The following is a 16,388-nucleotide window of genomic DNA, read 5'->3' as shown; positions in this document are numbered from 1 at the left end:
CTCTCTCTCTCTCTCTCTCTCTCTCTCTCTCTCTCTCTCTCTCTCTCTCTCTCTCTCTCTCTCTCTCTCCCTCCCTCCTCCCCTTCCCTTTATCTCAGTAAAACTCCTCACTTAAACTCTGTCTGCATGGCGTATTTATCTGTCCCTCACCCACTGTGAGTTCTCACCTGCTGCCAAGGTCCCTCACGCACGTAGAAATCATTGCAATTGGTCCTATTTCCTATCCTCTGCAGCCCTTGCTTTATCAGGAGCAACAGCAACACTTTAAACAGTGCAGCCTAAGAGGAAATCATCTTCATAATAATCCACAGGTTAAAAAAAATGCCCAATAGAAACGTGTGATTTCCATGAGATAATCACACTACATTAAAGGCCCGTGAGAATCTTCCCACATACATCCATTCACACCATGCCAGATACCAGAGAAAAATGACAATGGCAATCATGCAATGGCACAGCACTAGCAAAAGACATTCTGGAGTCAAAGCCCTCGGGCCCTTGCCTATCTGAGATTCACCCATCTGTGCCTTATATTCTTGTTGACCAATCTCCTGAATTCAAGTTCAACCCGCTGCTCCTCTGACATGCTCACTGGTACTTCAGTTCAAACAAAACAGTCTAAACTGAAATTAAGAATAGCTGGAATGGTCACTATAGAGAAAATTCTACACATCATGAACTCTGTGATAAAATTATAACAGTGTTCAGAAGAAAATTAATATCCACTAAACATGTTAGAAGAAGGAAAAAGAAACCAAACAAAATCAGAAGAAAGAAAATAAAGGTGGAAATGAATGAATTACAAAAGAAAAAACCCACAAAGTACAAATATGATGTTTATAGAAACACAGAATGCAACTAATTGAACCGAACATACTTTAAAATTGGAATGAGGGAATAAAATTACCACTATTTGCAGACAGGAATGTATAGATAGAAATTTCAATAGAATCACTAAAACAAAAGAGGGGAACATACAGGCTGTAAGTTAAATCAGCATGGTATATAATTAGAGTGTTCTTCATATGCTCAAAAAAAGACCAGTTAGACTTACTGCAAGATAAACTTAGTTAAATGGTCTCCAAAAGATGATGAATGGCCTAGCAGTAAATATAAGAAAGACTGTATGTAAGATCAGAGATTGTTATGAGTAGTATCTTCTCTACATAGCAGGGAAGTGTACCCATGAACTCTTAGCAGTACAATATTTTGGTACCTGTTCTATTGCCATGAAGTGAGCACAGCGACTATTTTTTTAAACATTTGTTTGTTTGTTTGTTTGTTTATTATGAATACAGGGTTCTGCCTGAATGCATCCTTGCATGCCAAAAGAGGGCACCAGATCTCATTACAGATGGCTGTGAGCCGCCAGGTTGTGAGCTGCCATGTGGTTGCTAGGAATTAAACTCAGGACCTTTGGAAGAGCAGCCAGTGCTCAACCTCTGAGCTTCTTCTCCAGCCTCAAGCACAGCAACTCTTCTAAAAGAAAGCATTTAACTGGAGCTTGCTTACAGTTTCAGAGGTTAGTCCATTATCATCATGGCAAGAAGCACGGCAACCCTCAGGCAGACATGCTGGAGAAGGAGCTGAGAGTTCTACATTTGGATGTGCAGGCAGTGGGAAGAGAGAGACTCTGGACTTGGCAGAGACTCCTGCAACACCCTTCCTCCAATAAGGCACACCTCCTAATCCTTCCAAATAGTGCCAGTCCCTGGTGACAAAGTATTCGAATCTATGAGCCTATGGGGGCCATTCTTATTGAAACCACTACAATCACCAAAACAAGACCTGCCCAATGACATCAGGCCAGATAACCTGTTGTACATGGCAGAAAAACAAAACAAAACAAAAACCCTGTCCCAAACAGTTATTTCAAAGAAAAATCAGTATATGATTGATAAGCTCTTCCAAAGAGGTTCAATTACACTTAGAATTAGGAAATAAGAAACCCAAAAGTGAGATTTTTTTTTACTTATGTTTACAAGCATGAAATCATTTGGTTACAAACCCATTTTTTTGAGAAGTAAAAATACATGTTTACTAAAGTCATTCATAGAATTTATTCTGACAACCTTTCTAAATATGTTTTGGTTCAGGACTGGAGAGGTGGCTCAGTGGTTAAGAGCACTGGTTGCTCTTCCAGAAGTCCTGAGTTCAATTCCCAGCAACCACGTGGTGGCTCACAACCATCTGTAATGAGATCTAATGCCCTCCTCTGGCCTGCGGGCAGAACATTGTATACATAATAAGTAAATAAATCTTAATATATATGTGTGTGTGTGTGTGTGTGTGTGTGTGTGTGTGTGTGTGTGCTTTGGTTCTATTTTAAGTTCATGAGAAGTTGTGTTAATCCATCATGAAATAAAAAAGTAGAATATGAATTATATATTTGATATTCAGGTCATGTAAGATACATGTGATCCTGTGAGCACTGGTGTAAGAATGCCTCACTTCATCCTTTGATAGATCTCTGTGTAATACAGAAATACTTTATAATTTTAATGACACTTTAATAGTAAGGTAAACCCCTTACTAATGAATGTCAGTCATTTGAAATATTTCACTCTTATCAATAATAGTGACATAAACAATCTACCCTGTCTTGTTTCATAACTGTATTGATCTGTAAACAGTTCATTATGTTTAGAATTCTCATACAAATTTAGAAAGGTTACTTTTTTTTTAAGATTACAAAGTAATTCTTCCGCTTCCCACGGCCGCGGGACAATATGGCGCCACAGAAAGACAAGAAACCTAAGAAGTCAACCTGGAGGTTCCATTTGGACCTCACTCATCCGGTGGAAGATGGAATTTTTGATTCTAGAAACTTCGAACAGTTTCTCCGGGAGAAGGTTAAAATCAATGGGAAAATTGGAAATCTTGGAAATGTTGTTCACATTGAACGCTTGAAGAATAAAATCACAGTTGTTTCTTAGAAACAGTTCTCTAAAAGGTATTTGAAACACTGGGCGATGGTGGTGCACGCCTTTAATCCCAGCACTCGGGAGGAAGAGGCAGGCGGATCTCTGTGAGTTCGAGACCAGCCTGGTCTACAGAGCTAGTTCCAGGACAAGCTCCAAAGCCACAGAGAAACCCTGTCTCGAAAAACAAAAAACAACAACAACAAAAGTTATTTGAAATATCTTACCAAGAAATACCTTAAGAAGAATAATCTCCGTGTGGTTGCATCTGACAAGGAGACCTACGAACTCTGCTATTTTCAGATTAGTCAGGATGAAGATGGCTCAGAGTCTGAAGATTAGATGGCCTTTGTATGCTTTAAAGAAAAACTAAAATTGGACTTTTTCAGCAAATAAAAACCATTGCACTCTTAAAAAAAGTAATTCTTCGATGGTTTTTCTTAGGTCAAAATTTAATTTTTTGAGATGTGAATGCAACTTAATTTTTTGCAGGTGGCTACCCAGTTGACCCGACTCAATTTTTATTATGATCTGTATTTTCCTTCACTACTTTAAGATGCCATGTCTATCATATATATAATAAATCCTACATCTGTTTGTTTTGAAATTCTCTATTATGTCTCACTTTGTCAACCCCTTAGCCAGTGTCATCATTCATTGACCGTAGGTGTACAGTAATATAAGCTAATGTTGTCAGTATTCTGTTTTTAGAATTTTCTGGGTTATTCTTACTTATTTACATGAACACTGAGCTTTTGTAAGCTTTATATATGAATTTTAGGATACTTGACCGGGTGGTTTGAAAGAAAGTAAATGGCCTCCAAAGGGAGAGGCACTACTAGGAGGTGTGGCCTTGTTGGAGGAAGAGTGTCACTTTAGGGGCAGGCTTTGAGGTCTTTTTTTGCTCAGAATTTCCTCAGTGTGACAGTCAGTCAACTTCCTGTTGCCTGTGAGATGTAGGTCTCTCAGCTAGTCCTGTAGTACCACATCTGCCTCCATACTGCCATGCTCCCCACCACCTCCTGATGAGAATGGACCGAACCTCTGGAACGGTAAGCAAGTCCCTTCCAATTACATGTTTTCCTTCAAAGAGTTGCTGTGGTTATGGTATCTCTTCACAGCAATAAAACCCTTAAGACACTTGATGTGTTTTTTAACACTTATTATTATTGTTGAGAATTTCATATATGAATACCGTCTCTACATAATTTCCACTCTCCCCTCTCCAACTCCTCTAGTGTTTGCCCCATTCCCTCTCTGCTTCATGATTCCTCCATGTATGTGCGTGCACACGTGTGTGTAAGAACAACATGCTGAGTCTATTGAGTGTTACTGTATATTTTTTAGGGTATAGAGAAGATTAACTCTTCTTCTTCCCACAGCCATTGGTTATCTCTCTTTGTCTAAGGGTGGGGGCTTGTGAGATTTCCTCCGTCCATACTGGAATGTCAGCTCAGGATTCTTTCGTCTTAGCCAGCCATTTGACCACAGTAGGGCTGAGATTACATTTCTTTCACTATATAACTAGCTTCTAGGAGAGGTCTGGGGACTGAAACTGAGCTCCTTATGCTTGCATGGCAATCACCGGTACTCAGCACCTCCAGCCATTTTCTGATGTATATTATATATAATAATATGTATAGTAAGCTACTATTTTATACATATTATTATATATAATATACATACACACACTTAAATGAAAAAAAATATTTTTTTACTTTTAGAGAACGAACTTCTCAGGTCAAGAAGTGAACCAGTTTCATTCTACTCCAAAGAAGGTTCTAGATGGAAGCTTCAACAGGTATTTGTGCAAATTTTGTTTTGTTTTGTTTTGAAGAAACTCAGGGGTCTTTGTATTAAAAGATTTATTACTGGAAGGTTTACAGCTCTTTTTAGGAAACAGTTTATTTACTATGTCTCTGTATGTCTGTGAGTATGTCTACACTCTGTGGTGGTTTGAATAGGAATGGCCCCCCACAGGCTCATAGATTTGAATGCTGGGTCATCAGGGAGTGGCATTACCTGAGAGGGATTAGAAGTGGTGGCCTTGCTGGAACAGGTGTGCTCCTTGTCAGAGGAAGTATGTCACAGTGGATGGGCTTTGGGGTTTCAAAAGCTCACGCCAAGCCCAGAGTCGCTCTCTTCCTGCTGCTTATGGATCGGGAGGTAGAAGTCTCGGCTACGTCTTGCAGCACAATGTCTGCCTGGGTGCTGCCATGCTTCTCCACACCACGATAATGGGCTAAACCTCTGACACTGTAAGCAAACTCCAATTGAATGCTCTCCTTTGTAAGAGTTGCTGGGGTCATAGTGTCCACAGCAATAGAATACTAAGGCACACCATGATGTGTAGGTGTATTTACACGCCATAAGAGGGCATCAGATCCCCTGGAACTGGCCTTGGTGGTTGTGAGCTGCACATTGTGGGTGCTGGAACTGGGGTTCTGGTTATTGGCAAGGGCAGCGAGCGCTCTTAAACACTGAGCCAATCTCTCCAGCCCCAGCTGTGTCTGGAAAGTAGCTCTTTAGTCTCTGTTCTGTTTGCATGACTCTGATGACTGTGTGAATTGCCAGTCATGCCCCTCCCTGTTACTGACTCTTCAAGTTTGTGCTTTCCCTTCCCTTCCCTTCCCTTCCCTTCCCTTCCCTCCCCTCCCCTCCCCTCCTCTCCTCTCCTCTCCTCTCCTCTCCTCTCTGTCTCTGTCTTTCTCTCTCCTTTCTCTCCCTCTCATCAAGGGCTTTACACGTGCTAATTAAGTGTTCTATCAGTGAGCTACATGTCCAGCCATTTTATTTATTTAAAAACAGTCTCACTATGTATCCCAGCCTAGGCTCAGGCCTGTAATCTCCCTGCCTCAATCCCAGATGCTGATATTACAGGTGTGCACCACCACACTTGACTTGAGTGTAGTATACAAACAACAGAATGCACACCTTCAGTAAGCGTTGGCAGATAGAAACCTGTGTGATGACCACGACAAGCAAGACTTTGTCCTAAAAGGTCTCTCTGTCCCTTCCCACTCAGTCATCCCTGTGACCAAGCCCACAGTTGGGCACCCATCAGGAACATCACCCTGAGGTGAGGACCTGCTGATGTATAATCAACTTAGTTTTCCTAGATACGGGGAGTCAAACTGACCCAAGACTTTCTCAGAGTCCCTGATAAAAGGACAAAGGGAACTTTACTTCTATGTCCTTGTCCAGGAGTGGACTTGGCAAGGCTGATCTAGGGCTAGAGCCAGTGCCTCAAGAGAGTCAAGGTTGTGGCTTTTGGAGACCTGACTCTTCCTCCTGGGCTGTGGTTATCAGTCCTTAGTCAGTTGTATCTGAGATAGCCTGTGTTCTCTTTGCCAGCTTTGTCTGACTTAACTCTCTGTTGTCCTTGGTTGTTTTCCCCCTGTAAATAGTATATATGATGCTGTACTTCTAAATAAAATTGCTTAGCTTAAGTCATCAGCTTCTTTGAGATCCCTGGGTACCAACTGTTGCTTCTTTATTTCTCATCCTTGGTTCTCCCATACAACATCTTGCTGTTCAGGACCCCTTTTCCTACTGGTTCAGGACACTTAGGGTTTCAAATAAATGAATCTGTACTGTATGTTCAGATTGGGGATGGCTTCTTTCATTTGCCTTCCTATTTGAGATTCACTATTTTTTTTTAAGTTTTAATCATTTTTTTGTTATTATTGTGTGTGGCATGTGTGGGGTCTGACATCACTAGGCTTGCAAGGCAAGATCTTTGTATGCTAAGCCACCTTTGTCAACCCGGTTTGCTTTTATTTCTGCATGGTATTTTGTTTGTTCTTTGAAACAAAAAGAACAAATCACAGCACATTATAAATTAATATTAAATAGTTTGGGGATTTATTAATGCCTTCATTCATTCACCCACGCATCTTGTCTGTGTGCGCATGTGTGTGTGTGTGTGTGTGTGCATGCGCGCACAAATGCACACACACATCTGTGCATGTGTATGGAGATCAGAGAGCAACACCAACTGTCTTCTTCTTTTTAACCAGTCCCCACCTTAGTTTTGGGGGCAGGACCTCTCTGTGAACCCGAAGCCCAGCCAGTCCCGGGGATCTTTTGCCTTCCCCTCCTCAGCATTAGGACTATAGAAGCCATCCACCTTTTCAACCATTAACTGTTTTCTCATTCCACAAACATTTTCCTGAAGCTTCTATGAATCAGGAAAGTGTCAGCCACTGGTTAAATGTAGGCCACAATCTGCATATAGTAGCACCGGCCCTAGAATCCTAGTACGTGGAACACTGACACAAAAGGACCGCATCTTGTGACACGAACACATAAATGTAGCTGGTTCTGGATTTGCATGTCACAGTTTGATCTTTTGAGATAAAATTTATCAGTGCCTCAGCCTTTTTTCAGGTACAGATACTATGGCTCAGCAGTCAAAGTGATTAGGTACCAGAGTCAATGCTCTCTGTAGACTTTATGAATAATGTATTGCATTCTATCATTAGAACAAAGTCAGGTGGCTGCCATAGCCAAGATTTCATGTCCATGTTCCAGGCAGGAAGAGCTATCTGTGTCACTTTTATCGGAAAAGCAAGAGTCCTCCCAGAAGATTTCTTCTTATTTCATCATCCAGAAACAGATCTCAAGGCCATCTATAGGCTCAAGGAAGTTAGTGAGGCTCTTGCACAAGAAGATGACTGATGTGACTGATGCATACCTATTCTGACACAAGATTGGCACAGTGTCATCCTAAACTAAGCCAAGGTTCTAACAAAAAATACATGTTGTGTCTGGCAAGGCTTCTTATGATGGCTGCGGTGAGCCTTGGGGAGACTTCGGCACAGACATAATAATGAGAGGCTAGTCCTACACGTGTGTAGAACTCTCCTTAGATTCGAGGTCAAGAAAGCTTATTCGTTGCTTCCCCGAACATGGAGAAACCAAAGTCAATTCACACAGAGAAACACGATTAAGATAAATAGCAAGTTGTCAGCTTTAGCACTCAAATACCGTGACAAGAAGACATGCCTCTGATATGTTAACTCAATGACCACTCAAATAAATATAACAGATTGCAGTATTCCCAGCCAGAAAAGCTGGGCAAAATAATTGTAGGCCTTCTGCACCAGAATAGGTTTGCTGTAATAATCCTCCAGCAGGTAGAAGAAAGACATACTCACCTCTTCAGAACGTGTTCTTGTTTCAGAAGTGGATATACAGTTGACTTGGGGCCAATAACACATATGGTTTGATTCCAGGAGAGGCTGTCGAATGGTGTACAAGGAACCTTGCCAGCTCTGCATGGGATGGCCGGAGCTGCTGCAGCCAAATGCTGCAGCTTGATGCTCAAGTTATGACCTTTTTTTTAACCCACCAACCGTAACAAAAAGTGCTATAGAAAGCTGACAGTGTAGCTTGATGGTGTAGTGTTTGTGGAGTGCCCCTGAAGCACTGGGCTCCATCCCCTGCAGAGTGTGTGGGGAGGGCACATATGGTGGTGGGTGGGGGGCTGTTGTGTGGACAGTGACAGAGACAGTGGCAATAACCTATGTCTTTAATGATATCACTGTGTATCAGAGCAACCCACCCTGAACCTGCACACACACCCTGCCATCTGGAGTCTCTGTTCTATAAGTAAGTTGTTATCTGAGTGTTCTATTGCTGTGGAGAGACACCACGACCACAGCAACTCTTATAAAAGAAAGCATTTAGTTGGGGCCTGCTTACAATTCCAGAGGTTTTAGCCCATTGTCGTCATGGTGGGAAGCACGGCAGCATGCAGGCAGACATGGTGCTGGGGAAGGAGCTCAGAATTCTCCATCAGTATCCACAGGCAGCAGGAAGAGAGAGACACTGGACCTGGCTTAGGCTTTTGAAACCCCAAAGTCAACCTTCAGTGACACACTTCCTTCAACAAGGCCACACCTACTCCAACAAGCCACACCTCCTATTCCTTTTCAAATAGTGCCACTCCCTGATGATTAAATGTAGGGTTAAGCCCAGCCTTAGGCGGCGTGTCCACCTTGGGCTAATGTTTACCTATAAATCTGCTGGGTGTGCACCCAGCCGCCCCTTCTGCTTTCTGTTCTCGGTGGGAACTGTGGTACTGTAAGTCTATTTCCCCAGTAAAGCTGTATATATTTTTTACAATCTGTCTACATTCATTTACGCTGCTACAATTAAACATTCAAATCTATGAGCCTATGCCTGGGACATTCTTATTCAAGCTGCCATAATTGTACTACTCTGTGCCTCTGGATTTCTATCACTTACAACCAAACACACTACAGCTAATGCAGACATTTCTGTATCTTTTACATCTCCGATGTGGCCAACTATATGTACATTTTGTTATGTCCTCATAAAAATATTATCCTTTGCTTATCTGAACAGTTTCAGCTAGAAGATTCATTACACACACTCACAGACACTCGCTTGTGTGCAATGCCCCCCCCCAATTTGGTTTTCTAAAGAATGTTTATTCTTATATCTCTTAGAGGAGGATATGCTATCTTCAACGCTCCTCTATCCTTCACCCTGAGTGCTGTTAAACCTAAAAGGCATCATATGTATGCATGAAAACTTTCTATAAATAATATTTTTATTTCGCTACCAAAAGAAATACTCAAAATCTAGTTTCTGCTAAACTACCAACAAAAAAAATATATATTCAATCTAATTCATCCAACATTCATATCAAAAATAGGTTATTACCAATTTGTTCTTCTAAGGTCCATTGCCACTCCTGAGGGCTATGTTATCTAATGCCTGGATGGATGTTTCTTTGTGTCTTCTCTGATTCACTGAGCCCTTTGTGCAACTGTGGCTAAGATCTGGAGGTTAGCAGCTGGCCTTGATGTCAGCTCCTCCCACTCATTTCAGCTCTCTTCAAGGGCACACTTGATTTCCTCTTCCGCTACTTAACATTTCCTTATGTCTTCAGATTTCAGCTGAGCATGGCTTTAGCAAGACTTCCTGACTCCCTGACATAGCCAGTTCTCACGTTAATTGCATTTCTTGGTATATATTTGCATTTTATATTTGTCCGTGGTTTGGGGTTACTGGCGATCCACTACAGTAGAGCATAACTGTTTGTGTCTCTGCAGTAGTCCCTAATGAAATATGAATCCTTTTTTCCTTTTGTTGTTATCAATAGCCACAGGAAACCTACTCTGGGATCTTTAGCTAGGAAATCCTTTCTTTAATAGTATATTATGCCAGGCACACAGAGCTGGGTTGTCTTAGTGCCCACTTAGAGTGAAGTATGGAGGACATATGGGGATGATGCCCAGGTTGCAAACAGCCCAACTGTTGTGACTGCAAGATGTCAACACCAGTATCATTGCTTGTCACTAGACATAACTTCAATCAGGAAGGAATTATTCAGCTTCCTCTATAACCCCTTCTCTGTTCTAGCAGAAGGTAAAGCACCGTAACAACTTCATCTCAGAGTCAAGTTAGCTTCTCTCCATCACTCTGTTTCCTCTTTTTTAAATGAGTGGCGGACTTTTATCCTTGTGACACAATAAGAGAATGTATGGGGAGAAAGAACAACCTGCTCAAAGGTGTTTGGTTGGGAGACCAACTGAGGGCTTCCCACATGGCAAGCTATAGCCTCTGCCCCAGGAAGATCCAGCCAAGGGCCTCACACATGTTAAGCTATACCCCTCCCCAGGCTCCATGCTTGAAGGAAGTTTGCAATGGCTTCGATATCTCTCTTCAGGGAGCAATTGTCAGGTCCAAAGGCAACTCCAGTCCCCCCAGTTCTGGAGCCTGTTTCTATCAAAGGAGCCATTTCCTTATCACTGTCAGAGGGATGAGCGGCTGTCATGGTGCCTGTTATCATCCCAAAGCACCTCCTGGCCTCCAGGTTCACTCAGTACCTGTGGCTCCTCTCACCCTTCTCTCCCTCCTAAACTACTCCAGCTCATGGGCTCTCCTTCTCCAGCTTCTCATTCCCTTCTAGCCTACTATCTTGGCTATTCGTTCTCTTGGTCTCCCCTCTTCGTCTTCTTCTATTTGGGCCCCCCTTGGTCTCCTTTGCCTATAGTCTCTCCACCCCACCCCCACAACCCATGGCCTGGTCCAGTCTGCTGTCGATATTCAGTGTGCTACTTTCTCTCCCTGCTCCAGGCTCTTTGAGAGTCTCCTGGCTGTACCCTCCTTCAAGTCAACAATAACATACCTTGGAGCGGTCATGTCCTCAGTTTATACATCCGCTGCCAAAACCCTTAGTTTATACAACTGTCTTCATTTCTACTTTCCACAAGCCTTTCTTTCTTTCTTTCTCTCTCTCTCTCTCTCTCTCTCTCTCTCTCTCTCTCTCTCTCTCCCTCCCTCCCTCCCTCCCCCCCCCCCCCCCCCCCCCCCCTCCTTCCTTCCTTCCTTCCTTCCTTCCTTCCTTCCTTCCTTTGTTTCTTGCTTTCTTTTTCTCTTTTTAACTTTTCCTCTTTCTTTTTTTGCAGGGCTGGGAATCTAACCCATAGCCACCTACATCCTAGACAAGTGCCACTATCTCTGAGCTGGAGCCTAAGCCTTAACTTAGTCTTCTTGAGAGACACTATTCTTTTTAGTATGTATGTGTTATGTATGTACAGACGTGTATGTGAGCGTGCCTGGAGCTGATGTCAGATGTTTTCTCACTCTCCACCCTTTAGTTGTGACAGGGTCTCTCACTGAACCTTGATCAAGCCAATATATATCTGTTCTAGATAGCCAGTTTGCACTGGGTCCTCCTATCTCTACCTCTGGCGTTGGCACTACAGTTTCTCAACTTCTCCCTGGGTTCTGGGGATCCTAACCCTGGTCTCCACAAGCACTTTAATTTACTTAGGCATCTCCCTACCCACCCCACCAACTTTTAATGTGTCTGTAAAAGTTTCTACTATAATAGGGTGTAGGTCTTGAAGCAATATTTTTTTTTAAATCTAGAATGAAAACAAACACCTATAACTGTGAGGCACTTGAAAACACATGCTAAATGTTGAATGTATGCTATGGAGGCCTTTTTCTGGAGAGTCTAAATATTGAAAAGAAAGTTATTCTCCAAGTCTCCAGTAAGTGGCATGTGACAGATGCTTTATGAGGATATAGACATGAAAATAAGAGGACAGAAGAATAAAGATGTTCTAGAAATCCAAGGAAGAATGGCTAGAGAAGTAGCTATTGGCCACCAGGAAACGCTGTCAGTGAGGCCAGAGGAACAGCTTTTAGGGAGAGTGTGTTTAAGCTGACTTCCTGAGAACCTAGGCCAAGCCGCACAAATCCTAGGACATGCTGGTGAGTTTAGAAACGGAGTGGTAACTAGTGGCTTTCAAACTGGTTAATTTGAATGGAGGTAAAATACTGCAGCTGACCAAGGAGAGGCAGTGAAAAGTATGAAAACGTGGGTAGAGGCAATGTGGTCCTGAACCCTGGGGGTGGAAAAAAAGGTGCAGCACAGAATGGGGAAAGACAAGGTGCTGAAAGACTGTTGGATTTATTTTCTTTCAAGGTAGAGAGAGGGTTTCAGAGTACCCAACGGTCAGGAAGGGGCTACCAGGACTTGAAAAGGCCAAGGTTCTAAGAAACAGAACTGAGAATGCACAATTCATATGAAAGGAGGAGAGAGAGACAACAAAGGCCGGATGAGCGGCATCAGGGATTGCTGGCGTGTCTGGTGCTACTAATGTGAGAAGTCCCTGTTTATGGAGCCTCTCTTCTCTGAGAATCGCAGACGTAATCCTCTGGGAATGAAGAAGCTGGGGCTGGGGACGCTCTGGAGGAATAGGGAGAACTGAGGTAAGTAGTTGTTTGGGAGTTCTTGAACCAGAGCAGTGGTTGTGACCCTATAGTTGAGCTACCCAAGAAGCAAAAACAGAACTGGAGGACAGTGTGAACAAACCAGTCCCTACCTCGCTTAGGCAAGTAAACAGATAAATTCTCTTCCAGAGACGGAGAAACAGAGAGTGACCAGGTGATGTTACTGTCATAGTGTACTTCTCTCCAGCAGCATTTGGTTTTCCCCTCAGGGAGTCAGGAAGATAGAGGCTTATAAGAAAGCTCCCTCTCCACTACAGGCTTTCTTTGCTGGTGAAACTGAGTGTCTCAGACTCAGGTCAGAGTTGTGGAGAAGTGTAAGACACACAGAAATTTTGATGTCTGAGGTTACTTTCCTCATTGTTCTGAAGAAACCCTAACAGAAGCAGGTTAAGGAAGGAAGAGTTTCCTTCAGCTCACAATTTGAGGATACAGTCAGTCCTTCACGGAGGACAAAGCTTGGCAGCGGGAACCTGAGGCGGCTGGTCACACCTCATGCCCAATCAGGAAGCAGAGAGACAGATGAAGGATGAAGGCTGGTGTTTAGGTCTCTTTCTCCAATTTCATCCAGACTAGGAACCCCAGCATTGACAGTGCCACCCACAGATATGGAGTTTGTCTCCTAAGTGACTCTAGATCCTGCCAAGTTGGCAGTATCAACCATCACAAGGGTAAAGAGGCACTGGTTATATAGAAGACCAAAGTTTGCCTTCTTCAGAACAGCAACCAGGAAAGCTCTGCTGCACAGAGAAACTAGAAATGGTCTCAGAGTGAGATCAGAGATCAAATACCCAACTCCCCTCATGGGTATTTGATTGAACACCAATAAGTACCATTGAGAATATTAACTTCACAGTAGATCTCTATCATAAGAATCCCTAATTTTTTTTTCTTTCAGGTAGCCAAGTTATTAGGAACAGTCATACCAGCCACTTGACTGACAGCTGCCTGGGAAAAGGAACTACAGATCAAACAGTTCTTTCCTAAGCTGCAGGCTGGATGTCCATCAAGGCAACCCAACCGTTTTGAGCAGTGAACACTTCATGGATCCCTCGAGGAAACTCTACTCTAGTGCAAAGACCACTACTGCCATGGCTGTTGCTGAAGCCATGGACATAGCAGTTCCAGGCAGGCAGCTTGTCCTGGCTCTAGGAGACTTCACTACAGCCATGACAAGCCTTGGTGACACCTAAATGACCCCACCCATCTTGTAGCGTTCTCATTAGGAAGAGGGAGGAGCGCTTCTTTCAGTGACTCAGGAAAAGCTTGTGATTGGTACACATGTAAATAGTCTTAATGGTGACTTATGCTCTTTATTCACGGATAGAATGTGATGGCTGGTAACACAAAAAATAGACAAGCCCCTGGCCGGCAGCAGTAGATGGCTGCATCAGAATGACCTCCTAAGCTCTAACAAGTCCTCATAACTTCCAAGCTACAATCCCTCCACTCAGCACCTAGGAGGAGGTCGAAGAGTTCCAGCGTGCGGCTGGGAGGAGAGATTGTGGGGCCTATGGGTGACTGTGGCTGCTGAGAAAAGAAGCGGCAGAGCTAAGATCATGAAACATGAGAGACCATGACCAAAAGCATCACCAAAGGTCAAGAGCTGGGGCCCAGCACCTGCAGCTTGCACTGTTTCTTCAGCTGCAGAGTGCTAGGCCACAGGCACTCAAGGCCTCTCAGGCCACTTAAGTGCTTACAGCTGCAAGTCTCTGGCTTTGAAAGCCCTTAGTCCTCAAGGCCTTGCTATAAGTCCCTGACTCTGGAGCTTAGGACTGCCAATACCAAAGACATTGCCTAGCTGCATCTGAAGAGAGGAAAAACCAAAACCTAAAATAATCCAATCAGCGCTTTTGTGATTAAAAAAAAAAAAAAAACTTAGAATAACTTTTTAGAAGGGTTCCTTAGGTGGCCTATTTGTCAGAATAGTCAGCTTTTCAAACTTTACCATTTCATTTCAAGAGACAATGTCAGGGTCAAAAAGATCAAACCAAAAAGAGTGAGATTAGAGAGAGAACACAAACCACTCAGCAGAATATCTACAGAGAATAGTCTACAGTCCTACAGTAATTCCCAAGCCCCCTTGCTGTGGGATATTTGTACACTGTGTGAAGATGTATTGCTGTGATTGGTGTAATAAAAAGCTGAATGGCCAACAGCTAGGCAGGAGGTATAGGTGGGACTTCCAGTGAGAAAAAGGAAGAGGAGGAGAACTTGAGCACACAAGAGACATGGAGAGAAAGTAGGAGGTGCAAGATGGAGGAGGTAACACCACATGATGGGACATAGTTTAATGGGTTAACTTAATTAAATTAATGGGTTAATTTAAGTTATAAGAGATAGTTAGGAAGAAGCCTAAGCTATAGGCCGAGCTTTTATAATTAACAAGAAGTCTCTGCATCATGACTTGGAAACTGGCTGGTGGGACAGAAGGAGACTCCTTTATCACCTCCTCGTTTCGGCAGAAGTACTGACCTCATGAGGCACGCTTTGCTAAGGCTGGGAGGGTTTCTCTGACTGCATCATCACACTCTTCTTCAACCGCAAATCTGAGCATTTTTCTGTTTATTCATATACTTTCAAAATATCTTTCAATTATCACTTTTGAAATTCAGAACTCAGAAATCCTCCATGCTATTTGTAAGTTGATACGTTTTCAGAACACAAGAATTTAATAAGCTATCCCCATTTTTTATAACTTGTCTTACTGTGAAGATCTTTAGCCAGTTTAGAAATAAATCAGTTAAGTTTCTTGTTTAAGAGTGTATATAGCAGCATTTCAATTTTACCAAGGTGCCTTTAAGAGACAAAAATGCTTGACATTATCAGAATGAAAGGAATGCTACTTGGGGAGATGACTCCATTGGTAAATCGCTTGACACATGAGCTTGAGGACCTGAGTTTGAATTCCCAGCCACCACAGAGGGGCTTCACATAGTAGCATGCCTTATAACCCCAACCCTAGGAGTCCAGAGACCGCTGCGTCCCTGGGATTCAGTGGTCATCAATCAAGTGAATCAGTGAGCTCCAAGTTCAATGAGGGGTGCTGACTCAAGACAGAAGGTGGAGAGTGACTGAGGAAGACCTCTGACTTTAATTTGTGCCTTCACACTCATTCTCACTTGTATGCACACACACATACACATATATATAGAGAGAGAGAGAGAGAGAGAGAGAGAGAGAGAGAGAGAGAGAGAGAGAGAATGAAATAATGTTGCTTTTTGTGTATATGTGTGTATATACTTGTGTGTGCACATGTGTGTAAAAGCTAAGTGTGACCTTGGGTGTTCCCTGGGCGCTGTCCATGTTGTTTCTAGAGATAGGATCTCTTATGCTCCTGGAACTCACAAAGCAGGATGGGTGGATGGCTGGTAAACCACAGGGATCTGCTTGTCTTTGCCTCCCCAGTGCTGGGGTTCCAAACACCCAGAATCGTACCCAGCCTTTCCATGTGGATTCTGGAGAGGCAGCTCACTCTTGCAAAACACTTAAAAAAAAAAAAAACTATTCTATAGCATTTTCCTAGGAATCAACACATCTCCTCCAGAAGGAAGGGAGCTGCTTATAAGACTAGAAAGGGAAAAGAAAGTCTCTTGTCTGGAAGGACAGAAACTTGAAAGAAAAACGGAGCAAAATCAACTGTGGCGGAGATTAGCTTATCTGTAAGGGGCACTGCAGTGTCCCTGAGTC

General features: G+C 43.0%; 1 pseudogene; it reads left to right on the top strand.

The window, feature by feature from the left end:
* Nucleotides 1–2,729: 2,729 nt before the first annotated feature.
* Nucleotides 2,730–3,263, top strand: LOC126506168 (60S ribosomal protein L22-like 1; annotated as a pseudogene).
* The last annotated feature ends 13,125 nt before the right edge of the window (nucleotides 3,264–16,388 follow it).

This window comes from Alexandromys fortis, unplaced genomic scaffold (assembly GCF_014885135.2).
Source record: "Alexandromys fortis isolate MF-2015 unplaced genomic scaffold, M_Fortis_MF-2015_v1.1 scaffold_16, whole genome shotgun sequence".
Taxonomy (NCBI): Eukaryota; Metazoa; Chordata; class Mammalia; order Rodentia; family Cricetidae; genus Alexandromys; species Alexandromys fortis.
Note: the sequence above shows the minus strand (reverse complement) of the source record. Positions and strands in the feature narration are given on the sequence as shown.